At 58.0% G+C, this 18,341-nt stretch overlaps 1 long non-coding RNA gene across 1 annotated transcript; it reads left to right on the forward strand.

The window, feature by feature from the left end:
- The first annotated feature begins 5,156 nt into the window (after positions 1 to 5,156).
- On the forward strand, positions 5,157 to 12,662 carry LOC126950666 (uncharacterized). The gene is made up of 2 exons (XR_007724240.1): positions 5,157 to 5,445; positions 12,217 to 12,662. It is a non-coding gene; the product is annotated as an uncharacterized LOC126950666 (long non-coding RNA).
- Positions 12,663 to 18,341: the final 5,679 nt, after the last annotated feature.

Genomic DNA, 18,341 nt, shown 5'->3' on the forward strand with positions numbered 1-18,341 from the left:
CAGGAGAATGGCGTGAACCCGGGAGGCGGAGCTTGCAGTGAGCCGAGATCGCGCCACTGCACTCCAGCCTGGGCAACAGAGCGAGACTCCGTCTCAAAAAAAAAAAAAAAAAAAAAAAAAAGGAATGCCACACTGATCCACACGGCAGCACAGGCGGATCTCAGAAGAATCACGCTGAGTGACAGAAGCCAGACCAAAAACAAACAAACCAACCAAAAAAACAACAACAAAAAACCATACTGGATGATTCCACTTACATAAGTTTCTAGAAAATGCAAACTAATCTATAGTGACAGAAACAGATCAGTGGTTGCCTGGGGATGGGTTTACGCGGAGGGGCGGGAGGGGGATGGGGTTACGCGGAGGAACAGGAGGGGGACGGGGTTGTACGGAGGGGCAGGAGGGGTCAGGGTTGCATGTAGGGACAGGAGGGAATGTTCGGGGTTGTACGGAGGGACAGGAGGGGACGGGTTTGCACGGAGGGACAGGAGGGGACGGGTTCGCACGGAGGGACAGGAGGGGACGGGTTTGCACGGAGGGACAGGAGGGGACGGGTTTGCACGGAGGGACAGGAGGGGGACGGGGTTGTACGGAGGGACAGGAGGGGGACGGGTTTGCATGTAGGGACAGGAGGGGGACGGGGTTGTACGGAGGGGCAGGAGGGGGACGGGTTTGCACGGAGGGACAGGAGGGGACGGGTTTGCACGGAGGGACAGGGAGGGACAGGAGGGGGACGGGGTTTGGAGGGACAGGAGGGGGACGGGGTTGTACGGAGGGACAGGAGGGGGACGGGGTTGTACGGAGGGACAGGAGGGGGACGGGGTTGTACGGAGGGGCAGGAGGGGGGACGGGTTTGCACGGAGGGACAGGAGGGGGACGGGTTTGCACGGAGGGACAGGAGGGGACGGGTTTGCACGGAGGGACAGGAGGGGGACGGGGTTGTACGGAGGGACAGGAGGGGGACGGGGTTGTACGGAGGGACAGGAGGGGGACGGGGTTGTACGGAGGGACAGGAGGGGGACGGGGTTGTACGGAGGGGCAGGAGGGGGACGGGTTTGCACGGAGGGACAGGAGGGGGACGGGGTTGCACGGAGGGGCAGGAGGGGTCAGGGTTGCATGTAGGGACAGGACGGGGACGGGGTTGCACGGAGGGACAGGAGGGGGACGGGTTTGCACGGAGCGATAGGAGGGGAAGGGGTTGCACAGAGGACAGGAGGGAATGTTGGGGGTGCTGCACAGGTTCGTTATCTTGATTGTAGTGATGGTTTCATAAGTATACACGTGTCAAAACTTGTCAAATTGCATGCTTTAAATGTGTGTTTATTTCTCATCAGTATTACCTCTGTTTTTAAAATTCTAGATGATGACGACTGCAAAATGGCAGGACAAGGACGTCCAAGAACCCTCATTGATAAAAGCAATGAGAACACTGGCAAAAATGATCAGAATCAGGTTTTTCAGACCTCTGGAAATTAGCCAAAGATTTGCATTGAGAAATGAAATTCCGGTGAAAAGCAATAGCCTGGCAGCCACTGGGGTGGAGAACCGAAGCTGAGCTCCTCCAAAGCCTCTTCCCAAAGAACTGCCATTGTCTGAACTGCCTCTCTGTTCCATGGAAGACTCTACTTGCAGGGCTAACTTGCCTGATTGACTCGGAGCTTAACCAGTAGGAACAGCCCTTTCCCCAGGGGCGTTTGCTAAAAAGAAGAAGAAAAGAAAAAGAACAAACGGGCAATTATTTAACATTGCAGGTGCCTGAGGCAGTGGGTAGCAGTTGGGGGGTGGGGGTGGGGGGGAAATAGGCTAACAAAAATGTTTAAAAGCAAAATCTGGGGGAATGAGACATCCGTAGGGAGATATGAAAAGTTCCTGCATATTCCTGAGAACCTCAAAGGCCACGGTCATGCCCAGGATCCATAAAGAAGACCATGTGCTCATCTCCCACTAATCGTGAGGCAGGCAGCGAAGGCTGAGGCAGAGTTGACAGCTGCCTGGCTGAGTGTTGACAGCACGCCCCATCACTGCACGGAGCTCCTCAGCAAAGACCGAGAGACTCTTCAGTTCCAGACGCTTAAGGAAGTCTCTGCCCAATTATTCAATGGCCACTAAGCTAAGTGAGCAGACACTTCAGCAGGCACGCATGATAGAGAATATAGACTCGACAGAATTTGTCCAGAAACCACTAAACAAACAACAGCAATAACAAGGAGAAACAACAACAATCTCTGGGAAGGGAAGAGAATTTGATTTCTAGAATTACAACATTCTATTATTTTAAATGTCCAGTTTTCAAAAAAGAGTTTTAGCGATATAGAAAGAAATTTTACAAAGTGTCAAACATGGGGAAAAAAGCAAACAATAGAATCTGTCCCTGAGAAAGTTCAGAGATGACAGTTACTGGACAAAGACTTTAAATCAGTGGCTTTAAATATGTCCAAAGAACTAAAGGAGGCCGGGCACGGTGGCTCAAGCCTGTAATCCCAGCACTTTGGGAGGCCGAGACGGGCGGATCACGAGGTCAGGAGATCGAGACCATCCTGGCTAACACAGTGAAACCCCGTCTCTACTAAAAAATAGAAAAAACTAGCCGGGTGAGGTGGCGGGCGCCTGTAGTCCCAGCTACTGGGGAGGCTGAGGCAGGAGAATGGCGGGAACCCGGGAGGCGGAACTTGCAGTGAGCCGAGATCGCGCCACTGCACTCCAGCCTGGGCGACAGAGCGAGACTCTGTCTCAAAAAAAAAAAAAAAAAAAAAAAGAACTAAAGGAAACTATGTATAAAGAGCTAAAAGAAAGTATGAGAACAGTGTATCACCAAGTAGAAAATACAACAAAGGGATGGAAAGTATTTCTTTAAAAAATTCTGGAGTTGAAAAGTACAATAACTCAAATGAATCCTTCATTGTAGGGGCTCACCAGAAATTTGAGCAGGCAGAAGAAAGAATCGACAAACTAGAAGATAGGTCAGCCTGTCCAGTTTGAGAAACAGAACAGCGACAACAGCAACAGGAATATGAAAAATGAACAGAACCTTCCGAGACCTCTGAGACACCATCACCCAGACAAAAACACACATCACAAAGTCCCACGAGGAGAGGAGCGAGGAAAGGGAAGAAAGAATATTTGAAAAAATAACAGCCAACTTGACTTTGATGAAAACATTAATCTACACATCCTAGACGCTCAACAAACTCCAAGTAGAATAAACTCAGAGAGATCCACACCCAGACGCATGATAATCAAGCTGTGAAAAGTGAAAAGCAGAGAGAATTCTAAAAATAGCAAGAGAGAAGGGACTCATCTCATATAAGGAATCCTAAATAAGATTAACAGATGACTTCTTATCAGAAATCATGAGGCCAGAAAGCAATGGGATGGCATATTCAAAGTGTTGAAAGGAAAAGACTGCCAACCAAGAATTGTATAATAGTATAGCTATCCTTCAGAAGTGAAGGAGAAATTAATACAAATAAACAACAAAATAAAATGATAAAATATAAATAAAATTATATAAATACAATGCATTATATATAAAATTATATATATTAAAATTCTAAATAGAAATACAATTATGTATGTGTGTGTATATACATATTATATATCATTTTTTAAAACAGTGTTTAAACAAAATCTGAGATAATTCATCACTAGCAGACCAGATACTATAGGGAGGACTACAGGCTGAAATTTAAGGACACCAGACAGCCACTCACATCAACACGAAGAAATAAAAAACACTTGTAACTATGGAGGTCAATATAGAAGATGGTATGAATGTCTTTTTAAATTTTAATCTTGTATGCTTAGACATAGAGTTACCATATGTGTTAAGCTGGTTTTATGGAGCTATAAAGAAATACCTGAGACTGGGTGATTTCTTTTTTTTTTTTTTTTTTTTTTTTTTTTTTTTTTTGGAGACAGAGTCTTGCTCTGTCGCCCAGGCTGGAGTGTAGTGGCCGGATCTCAGCTCACTGCAAGCTCTGCCTCCCAGGTTCCCGCCATTCTCCTGCCTCAGCCTCCCGAGTAGCTGGGACTACAGGCGCCCACCACCTCGCCTGGCTAGTTTTTTTTGTATTTTTAGTAGAGACGGGGTTTCACCATGTTAGCCAGGCTGGTCTCGATCTCCTGACCTCGTGATCTGCCTGTCTCGGCCTCCCAAAGTGCTGGGATTACAGGCTTGAGCCACCGCGCCTGGCATGAATGTCTTTTTTAATTTTAATCTTGTATGATTAGACATAGAGTTACCATATATGTTAAGTTGTTTTTATGGAGCTATAAAGAAATACCTGAGACCGGGTGATTTCTAAGAAGAGGATTAACTGGCTCACAGTTCTGCCGGCTGTACAGGAAGCATAAGGGCTTCTTCCTCGGGGGAGGCCTCAGGAAGCTCTTACTCATGGCAGAAGGTGAAGGGGGAGCAGGCGTGTCACGTGGTGAAAGCAGGAGCAGCAGGGTGGGGGAGGTGCCGCACATGTGTAAACACCAGATCTCCCAGGAACCCAGAGTGAGAGCTCACTCTTCACCAAGGGGATGGCTCAAACCATTCCTGAGGGAGCCATGCCCGTGACCTAAACACCTGCCACCAGGCCCCACCTCCAACAAGGGGGATAGCAATTCAACATGAGACTTGCCAAGGATGTGCATTTAAACTATATCACCATAAAACCCGGGAAGTCTACCCCTAGGCTGATGCTCAAGACAACTGAAAACAGGTCCACACAAAACTTGTAAATCAATGTTGAGCACAGCATTATTCATCATAGCCAAAAGATGAAATCAGCCCAAATGTCCGTCAGCTGATGGACAGGTTAAAAATGTGGCCCGGCCGGGCGCAGTGGCTCAAGCCTGTAATCCCAGCACTTTGGGAGGCCGAGACGGGTGGATCACGAGGTCAGGAGATTGAGACCATCCTGGCTAACACGGTGAAACCCCGTCTCTACTAAAAAATACAAAAAACTAGCCGGGCGAGGTGGCGGCACCTGTGGTCCCAGCTCCGGAGGCTGAGGCCGGAGAATGCCGTAAACCCGGGAGGCGGAGCTTGCAGTGAGCTGAGATCCGGCCACTGCACTCCAGCCTGGGCGACAGAGCAAGACTCCATCTCAAAAAAAAAAAAATGTGGGCCATCCATGCAACAAAATGTTGCCCAGCCTCGAGAGGCATGAAGTACTGATGGAGCTTCATGTGGAGCAACATGGAGGAGCCTCAGAAACACCCACCGTGCCGCTGCCTGCAAGAGGCAGATGCGGAAGGCCACGCACTCTACGACCTCATCCACGGGAAACGCACAGAGCCGAGGGCCACCAGGGCCTGGGAGGAAGGGGCACAGGAGGGCCGGCTATGGGGATGGTGTTTCTCCTGCGGGCGGTGGGCCGGATGACCCGCTGCACCACCATGGGAGTGGACCGAATGCCGCTGAACTGCCTGGAGTTTCAAGGGGTAAATTCCAAGGTATGTCAATTACATTTTAACTTAAAAACATTCTGTGAGAGATCATTTTTGTTAAAGATGCCATCTATGCTTAAAAGCCTGCACCAATGCCAGACCATACCACTGTGGGCCCTGGTGCCCCCACCCAGGCAGCAGTCCAGCTGTGAGCCCAGGCCAATGGGGCCAGCAAGAATGGGAGGGGGCATGGAGGGGCCCACAGACGCTGCAGCCTGGCCTGGCCTGAGAGGGGCCACCTCTGTGCTGGGGCTCCCAGGCACCCACCTCCCGTGGCAACTCCTGGCTCCAGTCGGCTCCCGGCCCCTCCGTGGCTTCGGAAGCTGAATCTGCCTGCATCTGCCATTGATTTCTAATTCCAAGGATGTTGTTTACAGTGTAGTGAGATGGGTTTGTGTTTCTGCAGGAGATTCTAGAAGCCAGACCTCAGAGTGCAGGAGGTGCCAGGCCTCCTTCCCACCCGGGTAACCCGACCCCGAGCCTGGGGAAGCTGTCTTGGCACCTCCAGCCCTGACCTCTCCTTGTGGACCTGGCACGGCAGGCTCTGGGCACAGCCAGGACCCCCAGGGCCTCGGTCTAGCCTCTCATTTCCCAAGGCGGCAACTGAGGCTCAGGCAGGCTTTCAAAGCCGGGGCAGAGCCAGCCTGGAACTCACGTCCCCAACTCCCAGCCATGGAACGTTGTACAAGAGGATTCTGGCAGCCAACCCTGACATCTTTAAAAATGATCTTTCTGACCCTTAACTACTGAGGCGGCACAGTTCCTCGGCCGTCTGTCTCTGTGCCGGGCTGTGCCTGGCTTTGTCTGCGGCTGTCAGTCCTATTTTGTCCGCTAGGAACAAGGCCAGGGCAGCCTCTGTGATCCCCTCGAGCTGGCCAGTCTTCCCTGACCCTTCCCTCTCGGCCCCTGGCCTTGCTGTAGTCGTGTCCATGGATACCTCCTGCCCACCCTGGTGGGCACCACTGTGTGGACACAGTGCTGGGAGGAGTGGGGGGGCACCACATTGAGAACCGAGGATCTGAGCTCTGCCCTGTTTTTGAGCCCTGGTTTTCCTTGTGTGCAGACAAGGGCTCCAGCCAGGTCCTCTCCAAAGTCTCGGCCCCCTGCCTGGCACAATCTCTGCCTGACAAACCTGGACCCCCGAAGTGCTCTCACTCCTTTGAGTCTCACTTTGTTAAGGGGGGGCTGTTGTTGTGGAGAATCCCGCACTCTGTCTTAGCTGACCCCACAGCAGGGAGGTGGGGAGGGCAGGGATCTTCTGCCCGCTCTGAGGATGAGGAGACAGCCTGGAGGGGGTGGCTGGAAGGTCTGGCTCTGTCCCTTCCACTCCTCAGCTCCCTCCCCAGCCCCCTCCCCAGTCTCTCCTAACCCTCTCCCCAACCCTTCCCCAGGTCCCTCCCCAGCCCTGTCCCTAACCCCTCCCTGCCCCTTCCCCAGCCCTTCCCCAGGCCCCTCCCCAGCTCCCTCCCCAGCTCCATCCCCAGCTCCCTTCCCAGCTCCCCGACAGCTCCCCAACAGCTCCCTCCCCAGCCCCTCCCCAGCCCCTCCCCAGCTCCCTCCCCAACTCCTCCCCAGTTTCCCCAGCTCCCTCCCTAGCTCCCTCCCCAGCCCCTCCCCAGCTCCCCCCAGCTCCCTCCCCAGCTCCCTCCCTAGCTCCCTCCCCAGCCCCTCCCCAGCTCCCGCCAGCTCCCTCCCCAGCCCCTCCCCAGCTCCCCCCAGCTCCCTCCCCAGCTCCCTCCCTAGCTCCCTCCCCAGCCCCTCCCCAACCCCTCCCCAGCTTCCTCCCAGCTCCCTCCCCAGCCTCCTCCCCAGCTCCCTCCCCAGCTCCCTCTCTAGCTCTCTCCACAGCCCCTTCCCAGCTCCCTCCATAGCCCCTCCATAGCCCCTCCCCAGCCCCCTCCCCAGCCCCCTCCTCAGTCTCTCCCAACCCCCTCCCCAGCCCCCTGCCCAGCTCCCTCAGCCCCTCCCCAGCCCCTGGATGCATTTCAAGGCTGCATCACCTGGCCTCTTGCAAGGACAGACCAGCTGGCCGTGGTGCTGGCTCTTGGGCTTTCTGGAGCAGCTCCCTGGAAGCCTAAGGGGGCTGGGGCAGGGGCAGACACAGGCGTTCGGCCCCCATGCCCAGCCCCCTCACAGGAGAGTTAGCAGGGCAGACGACAGACCCCAGGCGGGGACTGACTATGGGCTCAGGACAACACTACCTGAAGGGGCAGCAGCCCCCAGGTGAGCAGGGCTGACTCAGTAGATGCACGGGGCGCTGGGCCTCCAGCCGGGCCGCACTCACAGCTGGCTGTCCTGGCAAGCTCAGGGCTGAGACCAAGGTCTGGGGGTGCGGAGCAGTGCCTCCAGGCCTGTTGCCCCAACTCAGCGTCTCGGGATCCACTGCCCCAGCACGGGTGCCCTCCCAGGACCTCCACACGGGGACATGGGCTGCCAGACCCACCCCCTGCTGCCATGGCTGGATCCAGGGTCACCTTCCTCTGCAGACTCTCGTGGGCTGGGGGGTGGGAGCATGAGGCTGGGGAATTCAGAAGACCCCGATTGCAGTTCTGGCTGGGCCGCAAATCAGCTGCATCCTGGCAAGTGGGCCCCTGGTGGCCACATGCTCTCAGGCGTGTCCCATGTCCATGGCTCCTGCCCGGATGCCCCTCCATGTCTATGCACCTCCCTGCTGCTACCAGGCCCCAGGCTGAGCGAGAGCGGCCAAGGCCCAGCCTCAGAGCCCACGCTGCCTCCCGGCCTCTCCTGCCCCACAGGCCCTGGCCCAGGCTGGTGTCCACGCTCCTCGCTCAGAGCTCTGCCAGCCCGTCCTCCCTGGCTTCCTGCCACTCTCTCTGTGTATGAGTCACTGGGCAGGAGCCACTGCGCCAAGAAAGGAAGCCAGTAGGGTGGAGAGTGCCCACAGCGTGTCGTCAGGGGCACCGGCCTGGCCGCCTACTGCCAGGCCCCCCGGACGTGTGATGGGGGCTTCTTCTCGGGGCGCACTTGGAGTCACAGACACCCTGGGGCAGAGGCGCCGTGAGTGCTTCCGGGGTCCAGGCTTTGGCTGGTGCAGAAGCCTGGGCTGAGGTGCCGCGGAAATCTGCAGGGTCTGGTTTTGGATCTGATTTACGTCTCTGCTCTGTCGCCAAAGTTTTGCCTTTTCCGGAATGTTACAGAAATGAGGTCTCACAGGATGCGGCCCGTCTGGCTTCCTTCACTTAGAAAACACGTTTAGGACTCGCCTGTGCTGTGAAGGGCCAGCACGTGCCTTTTGCCCCCAAGATCCCGCAGTGTGGGGAGGCCACAGCTGTTTTATCCCCCCGCCGGTGACGGGCACCTGAGTTCTCTCCAGTGCGTAGGGGGTTACAAACACACCCTCTCTCCACATTCACTCCCAGGTTTTGTGTGAATACAGGTTTTCAGTTCATTCGGGTGCACGCCCAGGACAGGTTTCCGTTGAGCCCTGGCTCCTCTGACCGGAGGGTCCGCCTGGACAAAGGGGTGGTCACGGAATGTGGGCGAGGAAGTGCAGCAGCCTCAGCGGCACAGTTTCCAGAATGCTCTTCAGAGGCGGCTGCTCGGAAAACCGGAAAACTGGAAAACCAGAAAACCGAGGCTCCACAGCACCCACCTGGTGAGCTGACCAATGGGGCGGGGCCACAGACCCCAGCAGCAGGGAGGCCGTGGTGGCCGCCCCTGGCTTTTCTCAGACAGCAGGGCACCTGTGCAGTTCTGTGGTCACAGCAGTCGCCCCACTGTCGTCCTCGGTTCCAGGGAACTAGGTGGCGTCAGGAAGAGCCCGGGCCACACCACAGAAGCAGGGTCCTCCTGACCCCCTCCCCGACCTCACTGCCTGGTTACCCCACCGGGATCGCCTGAGCAAGGAGCTCCCAGGTGAGGGCCAGAAGCACATCTCACTGGCCCCAGGCCCTGAACATGCGGCTTCCAGGTGAGGCTCAAAGGCCCTGCCCTGCAGACATGGGACAGGCGTTCCAGGCTGGAAAGGCTGCCGTGGGCAGGAGGCGCCAGGGAAGGGACACGGCCCTGCAGACGTGGGACAGGCGTTCCAGGCTGGAGAGGCTGGCGTGGACATGGCTAGGAGGCTCTGGGGAAGGGACACGGCACAGAGGATGGCCCTGCCTGGTCAGTTCTGTTGTTCCCGGGGATAGAAGGAAAAGCAAATGGTGTCAGAAGACCAATCCAACCGCAGGGCCACAGGTCACTCCAAGGCCTTCCCCACAGGGAGGAAGAGTCCGTGAGAGCATGCAGGGCCTCCAGGCTTCCTGCAGCTGCTGTGACAGGAGCTCATTCTCTCACAGTCCTGAGACCAGAGTCCAAACCAGTGTCACTGGGTCAAAGTCAAGGTGCTGGCCACACGCCCCTGGAGGCCACAGGACGTGTCCTTCCTGCCTCCCCCAGCTCCTGGCGGCTGTCCGAGCTCCTTGGCTTGTGGCCACATCACTCAACCCTTCAAGGTGGAGTCTTCCCCTCTCCCTGCTACGTCTCCACTGAGTCAGCCGGATCCCTCTGCCTTCCCCTTGTAGGATGCTGGTGATGGCGGTTAGGGCCCTCCCAGGTAACCCAGGGAAATCTCCTTATTTTAAAATCCTTAATTTAATTGCATTTGCCATCCAGGGAACAGCGGCTCATCGCCTTCCTATTCACAGTTCCAGGGATGAGAAAGGGAATGTGTCTCTGGGGCACTTGCCCGCCTGGTGCACAGGCCAGAGCTCTTCTCATATTTCCCAGCTGGACGCCGTCTGTGGTGTGGGGAAGAGGACGGTTTTGCGAGTTTGGTAAGAAGGCGTCACACGTGAGACGCATCCATCCTCGTGTTTTTCTGATGAACGCTCGCGGACATATCCGGTTGGTGATGGTGTCACCTGCGGACATGACTCATTTGTTCCTCGCCCTGGTGCCCTGGCCAGGGCCCCTAACGCTGTGTAGTGGCGCCCACGGGCCTCTGGGCCTTGTTTCTGCCCCTGAGAGGCACACAAGCGACTCACCGCCCGGCACGTGTGAGCTGACGGTGTGGACGGATGTTCATGCAAACTGGGAGGGCATCTCCTGAGAATGAATTCGTAAGTTTTTTTTGTTTTTTTTTAAGCAGAACTCACTGGTGGAGCAGGGAGCCCCTTTGTTTGGGGAAGATCTCCAGGTGGAGCAGGGAGCCCCTTTGTTTGGGGAAGATCTCCAGAATCAGCCCTTTATGGGCAAAAACGTGAAATTAACACCCACTGTTTTTCACAGAGAAAACTGTAAGATGACTGTTGGCTTGTCTACAAATGTTTTAAGCCAGTGAGGTCTGCATGCTGCTTTGTATCTGTTGGACCATCAGTCTCCTAAGGGTCTCTATCCACAGACCGGGTGGGCCAGGGGTACAGTCGTCGGCCAGCATGGGAAGGACATGCAGCCATAGCGCTGACAGACCAGCTAACGAGCCCATGTTAACCTCGTGGGGGTGAGAGGAGGGGCCCGGCGGGCAGGGCTGGAGCCAGCACCCGGCTGTCGGCCCCACGCCATCCTGACTTTGCCTCACAGGCGCGCCGTGGTGCGGCTGCGTCTGAGCTCCGGTTCCCAAAGGTGCTTGTCATGGGGCACACATTTCTGCAACATCCAGGTCACAGAGCCCTGAGCCAGGAGCCTGCTGCCAGCCTGGAGCACAGGCCTCCCGCAGGATTAGGGCCTGGGCAAGCCGGACGTGTCCCCAGCCCTCGTCATGCTGCAGGCAAGGTGCCCCGAGGCCCCCCGTTCTCTTCACAGCATTGCAAGAAAGCAGTCAGGGCTGCTTGGAGACAAGAAATTCCTTGGAAAACATCACAGCAAAGATTTATTTGCTATTGAACAGTTTGCAAATGTCGTAAAATAACTGGAAATCATCCTGGCCTGGAAAAAATTTCACACAACCGATCCACTAGCCAGGAACTTTCGGAAAAAGGAGACAGCAGAGGAAAGCCTGGGCCTTTCTCATCCAAAGATCCTCAGGTCCCTGAGGAGATCCAGCTGCGTATTGCTTTGGTTTTGAAAACACAGGTGCCTCCAATCACTCGTCCTCTGCAGCAGCAGCAGCTCCCTGACCCCGCAGGTGGGGATGGGCGGGGCTGGCCCACGAAACCAGCAGCCGTCAGGACCCGCAGCCATGCTGCAGCTCCCATCCATGCTCCACGCCCAGCATGGGCACCTGGGAGGTGTTGTCCTCGCTGTGTTAATGCCCATCACACAGGAACTTGGGGGAGATGCCAGCATGGCACCCAGGGTGGGGTCCCTGTGGAGCAGCCTGCGTGGGGCACCCCTGTGACCCAGGAATGGACTGAGAGCCCACCAGGACGGGACCATGAGCACCGTCCCTCTTGGGTTTCCTGTGGAATTCGGGGTGGGGGTCTGGCCAGTGAAATCTCCAGCGCCAGGGTGCCCATCCAATGCCCAGCTGCCCGTGTGCAGTGTTTGCCAGCTACTGTGGTGTAAATATTCCTGCCTGGCTGATCTCAAAGCAAAGCACTGAGCTAAACTGTACGCAGTGACTCTGACAGCACTCCACAGTGGCCCCAACACCTGTGCAGCATGGACTCCCTAAGGACTCGACAGAGTGAGTTTCAGGGGTGCAACAACAGCTGTGAGGTCCCTGGGGCATCCTCCCGGCCACCTGCCACAAACACGGCCCAGCTTCTCCCTCCTGGAGGTCCCCGCCCCGGGTCCTGCAGAGCCACGTGGTGTCTGACACCGTCTCCCTTCCAGCTCTGCTCTGAGGCCTGACCGTCCCTGGCCGCCAGCGTCTGCTGACCGTCTCCCTTCCAGCTCTGCTCTGAGGCCTGACCGTCCCCTGGCCGCCAAGCGTCTGCTGACTGAGAGCTCCAGCTCCGAAGAGGTGCCCAGTACCTGGTGAGCAGAGGGGTCTGAAGGAGCAGGTGCCTCCTCTTCAGGCACCTGTGGTCACTTCACAGTGAACAAGGCTCCAGCCGGGTGCCCTGAGAAGTGACCAACACCCTACCCAGGAGAAGACGGCACAGCCACGGCCAACGTGGAGCTCTAACTCAGGGCTCTGGCCTCCAGCCCAGTCCTTTTCCTTGAGTAGGGACGACCCTCGCAGTGGCCTCTCCACGTTGCATGGGTGGGGAGCACGTGTGGTGAAGACAGGCAGCCTGCAGGTGCGTGCTATGCCTGAGGGCCACGGCCGACGGAAAGCTCAATCATGAGTGAAAAAAAAAGCAAGTGTTTCTGAAAATATAACAAGTCAGTGGAAATTAATTTATCAAAAAGCAATTTAAAGCAGCCTTGCAAGAACATAGATTCGCACTGGCAAGGCCACTGCTCACCTGTGGGCTGTGTCTGTCCGTCCACTCAACAGATCCATGAGTCTCTGCCCAGCGCTGTGCCCAGCCCAGGGGCACCAGCATCCCGAGCTCATGGCCGGGATGGGGGTCCTAACAGACTCATGTGGGCAGTGAGGGCCAAGGTGCTGGGGTGCCAGGCAGCTTTGCAGTGACCACAGCTCTGCTTGACCCTGCGGGGGGACGCTTATGCGGAGCCGCTGAGCTGCCTGGACGGGGGTCCCAGGCACTGGGCACCCAGGACTTGCCCCACAGCCAAGACGGTGCCGCATAGCCTTTTGTCAGGTTCCCAGGATCCACACAGATGTGACCCCCAACCCCGCATGGAGCCCCAGAGCCCTGGAACCCTGGCTGGCAGAGAGAAAAGAGTGAAGGGTTCCTATTCCCCTTTTCTCTTCTGAGACCGGCAGGGCCCCCTTGGCTGCTGTCTTGTGAACCATTGCTCTGCACAGGGCTTTTCTCGGGTGAGAGGTAGGCGGAACTGGCCTGAGAAGCAGCTCTGGCCATGCCTCCCCCACTGTCTTCAGGGAGCCAGGCCCGTGTTACCAGCCCTGTTCTCCCGGGAGAGGCGGGTGGCACACAGTGCCTTCTCCAAGAGGCTCCTGGCATGATGCACAGAAGCTGCTCCCCCTGCGAAGCTCCCAGCCCAAGGCCAGGGGATGGGGCACCATCCCACCAGGCTCCCTGCCCAAGGCCAGGGGACGGGGCACCATCCCACCAGGCTCCCTGCCCAAGGCCAGGGGACGGGGCACCATCCCACCAGGCTCCCTGCCCAAGGCCAGGGGACGGGGCACCATCCCACCAGGCTCCCTGCCAAGCCTTCTGGAGCGTGGATCAAGGACTGTGGCGTGGGCAGAGGCTCCAAGGACATGTGGTCCAGGTTCCTGTTTCAGATGAGGGAAACTGAGGCCAGGGGAGTCCTCAAATCACTCCCTGTGGGGTCAGAGGTTGAGCTCAGCCCGCCTGAGCCTCTGCGGCTCGTGCTGTATCTCTGTACCAGGTAGTCCAGAAGGTGCCTGACGGGGCCATGGCCAGGGGACCCCTCCCACCCTCACAAGATGGGGACTGGGGCGCAGGAGGTCCAAAGGGGGCAGGCCAGATTCTGGCTGCTGTCCCTGCCACCAGCCTGCGGCCCGGTGCAGGGACAGCTCCACGCAGCAGGGACGGCGAGGGTGTGCAGCAGGGAGGTCGGGCTGTCTCCACTGCCACCACCACTGCCCGGGGGACGCCTCCACAGCACAGCACTCGTGGCCCTGCGTGGGGTAGAGGGAGGGCCGGGCGTCAGGCCAGCCAGGCTTCAGAGTCCCCGCAGCATTGGCATCTGAACCAGCAGGGCTGTGGGACCTGAGCAGCCACGGGGCATCATCTGCCACAGGCCTGGGCCTCCCCCGACACCCCTGGCCACTGTGGAGGCTGCAGTCCAGTGCGGCCTCCCAGGGGGCAACTTCAGCCTGTTCTCCTCCTCCTGGCCATGAGATGGGCCCAGGGCCTGCCCCGCACAGCTGGGTGTGCTGCCTTGGACCAAGCCCACCACTGAGGGAGATGCAGGAGGCCCACACACGGCCAGAACGCTGCTGCCACTCACCCCCATCGGCTGCTCCCCTGCAGGGCTGATGTGAGCAACCCTCATCGCCGGGGGAGGAGGAAGTGGCCAGTGGCCCAGCTCCCAGAGCTGCAGGGACAGGGTGTGCGGGCACCAGGACAGTGGCTCCCTCCTGCCTGCTATGGAGGCAGCCCTGAGGCCTCGGCCTGGCCCCTGCTCTGCCATGCTGCTCAGCCCAGCAGCAGAAACAAGACTCACGGCCCCAACTCAGAGGGCAGGAATGGAGCTGGCATTGGCCGAGCACCCCCGTTCCCAGCTGCTCAGGGCTGAGCAAATCACAGCTCTGAGCAATTCTGACCCTTGACACCCACCCTCCTGCTGGGGCACCACAACTCCCGGGACACCCAGGTGCCTTCCTCCCAGGGCACCCACCTTCTTCCAAGGGTACCTACTTTCCTCCTAGAGCACCCACCTTCCTCTGGGGGCACCCACCTTCCTCCGGGGGCACCCACTATCCTCCCGGAGTACCCCATCTTCCTCCCAGGGGCATGAGGTTCCTGAGGAGCTGTGTCTGCAGGGGCAGCATGTCCAGCCTGTGTCCAGTCCTGGGCAGGGAGTCTCATAACGGCCTCCAGACACACCTGCACCTGCCCAGCCAGGGTAGCCTTGACCAGGCAGTGCAAACACCAGGGCCTGGCGTCTCCCACATGGGGTCATCTGCTCACCCAGGGAGGGCTCAAGACTCACCTCAGCCCCTTCCTCCAGCCACAGGGAACAGGGGACCAGGGCAGCCTCCAGAGCAGTCCTCAGGGTGCAGATGGCTCCAGAGCCCCCAGACCAGCCCCAGCCCCAGCCCCGGGCTCCTGGGCCATGCCCAGAAGGGACCCTCCCGCTCAGGGCTGGAGATGCCTGGCCTGGCACCAGCTACTCAGCCTTCTCCAAAGCGCTTTAAAAAAACACCCAGCAGCAGCACCTCATCCTCGGGGCACCCGCAAAGCTGAAGATGCAGACAAAAAACACAGTGAGACTCCTGGCAGTGACAGGGCTGAGCTCGTGCCCTGTGAGCTCTTTCCCAGGTTACAGAGCTGAAAGGAGCCCAGGGACCTGGAGGAGGCTGTGCCAACCCCCGCCTGATGGCTGGAGGTTGAGGGGCCGGCAGTGGCCGGCCTGCCCACGGGCACTCAGACCCACGGCCGGCGGCTCCTGGAGCAGGCCAGGGAGGCAGCGAAGCCCCTTGTGGGGTCTGTTTCTTGCTTCCCCCAGAGCCACTCTGGGATCTTTTTGATACGCTCTTGGATGCCTTTGTTCAGTGAGGGGGGCAGGCGGGGCAGGTGGAACAGACCTCACCACTGAGTGGCCCCCATAACTCCTCCCCAGCCTCCCGAGGACCTTAGAGGGGGACCCTTTCTCTCCCCCACATCTTGGCCAAGGGGTCCTGCACTGGAGCTGGGGCCTTGGTCAGACTCCAGGGGCCTGAAAGTCTCTTCCTTCCCCACTGAGGCTGGGAGAGGAGGCGGGTGGGCCTAGAGGCTCAGGTCGGGCTGCTGCTGGGCACCTCACTGGCTCTGCACCTACCTGCCCGTGGTGTCAGCTGCTTTGCCGCTGCGTCCCCAGGTCACACCAGGAACCCCATGTGGCCGCCCCCATGCGTCTTTCCCAGCATGGGGCCCCAGCGGAGGGTGGGCTGGGACCCTGTCTTCGGCTCCTGTTCCACAGCTCGCCCGAGCCGGCAAGGGCTGCAGACTCAGCTGACAGACCAAGCTTGCCAGAACCACTGGTCCCGTGCAAAGCCAACACCCAACTCTGATGGGCAGCAAAGCGCCGCAGGCACAGAGCCTCCTTTCATCTCCACAGCAGGGCCGAGTTTAAAAAGCAGATTTTCTACACAACGTCCTACGCGAGTCCCAAGAGAGCTCAGGCCACGACCTCCAGCTGCCTGCAAGCCTGCATCTTCCTCCGGGAGGTTTCCCCCTCACCCGCCTCTGGGCCCGGGTTTGAGGGGCGATGGAGGCAGGATCCCCTGCAGCCGGGGGTTCTGGGAGCAGGTGCCCAAGGCAGAGGCCATGGCTTCTGGGCAGGCGGCAGCTTCGCCCCCACCAGAGCCTGCAGCCCTCATGGCATCCCACATTGCCCCAGTCTCTGCTTGGGCCAGGCCCTCAAGCTGCTGGCTGGGGTGCCCAGACCATGGAGGCAGTGGTTAAAGGCTGATGGCTCTTGGTGTCATTAAATACTCTGTTTTTACCTGCTCTGGGCCTCAGGAGACCAGCCTGGCACCAGAAGAGGGGATGGCAGAGCCCCAAGCTGAGCCAGGCTCCAGCCCACACCCACCGGCCCCAGGTCTGGCCACGGGCTGGGCCCTGGTGTGCAGACAGCAGTGGCCACTGCTCCAGGGCCTTTGCACAAGCCGGCTGCAGGCCCAGGAGGTCGTGGGGAGTGGGGCTGCAGCGGCCTCGTTTTCCTTCCCCTCTTGGGAGATGGCTGCTCCTCCCGGCTGTTTCCGGAAAGTGTGTTTGTTATCTGGCTCCTAGAAACACCATCTGATGAAACAGGCTCTGTTGGGCTGGCCTGCCAGGCAGAGGCTGTGGGCGCCCAGGAGTCCCACCACAAAGCAGGCAGCAGAGACCCGACGGCCCCACCCTGAAAGCTGGGACCTGGCACCTAAACGGGGAGACGGAAGAACGTGGAAAATTCCCTGAGAGCAAATTGATGCTCAGCTTTCACGGGCACCAACTTGCTGCGGAATCCTGCTTTGCGGTCATCGTTTTTTGAGCATTCAGACGCCTCGGGCCCCAGAAATTCAAGAACAAGAAAGCTCTGTTTCATGCGGACACGCTCACACACGCACACCTGCTCTCACACACACACCTGCTCACACATGCACTCATACATGCGCGCACACACACGCTCACACACGCACACCTGCTCTCACACACACACCTGCTCACACATGCACTCATACATGCGCGCACACACACGCTCACACACGCACACCTGCTCTCACACACACACCTGCTCACACATGCACTCATACATGCGCGCACACACACGCTCACACACGCACACCACACACACCTGCTCACACATGCACTCATACATGCGCACACACACGCACACTGCTCTCACACATGCACTCATGCACTCATGCGCGCACACACACACGCTCACACACGCACACCTGCTCTCACACACACACCTGCTCACACATGCACTCATACATGCGCGCACACACACGCTCACACACGCACACCTGCTCTCACACACACACCTGCTCACACATGCACTCATACATGCGCGCGCACACACACGCTCACACACGCACACCTGCTCTCACACACACACCTGCTCACACATGCACTCATACATGCGCGCACACACACGCTCACACACGCACACCCTGCTCTCACACACACACCTGCTCACACATGCACTCATACATGCGCGCACACACACGCTCACACACGCACACCTGCTCTCACACACACACCTGCTCACACATGCACTCATACATGCGCGCACACACACGCTCACACACGCACACCTGCTCTCACACACACACACACCTGCTCACACATGCACTCATACATGCGCGCACACACACGCTCACACACGCACACCTGCTCTCACACAACCTGCTCACACATGCACTCATACATGCACGCACACACACGCTCACACACGCACACCTGCTCTCACACACACACCTGCTCACACATGCACTCATACATGCGCGCACACACACGCTCACACACGCACACCTGCTCTCACACACACACCTGCTCACACATGCACTCATACATGCGCGCACACACACGCTCACACACGCACACCTGCTCTCACACACACACCTGCTCACACATGCACTCATACATGCGCACACACGCTCACACACGCACACCTGCTCTCACACAACCTGCTCACACATGCACTCATACATGCGCGCACACACACGCTCACACACGCACACCTGCTCTCACACACACACCTGCTCACACATGCACTCATACATGCGCGCACACACACGCTCACACACGCACACCTGCTCTCACACA

Source organism: Macaca thibetana, chromosome 3, assembly GCF_024542745.1.
Source record: "Macaca thibetana thibetana isolate TM-01 chromosome 3, ASM2454274v1, whole genome shotgun sequence".
In the NCBI taxonomy this organism is placed as follows: Eukaryota; Metazoa; Chordata; class Mammalia; order Primates; family Cercopithecidae; genus Macaca; species Macaca thibetana.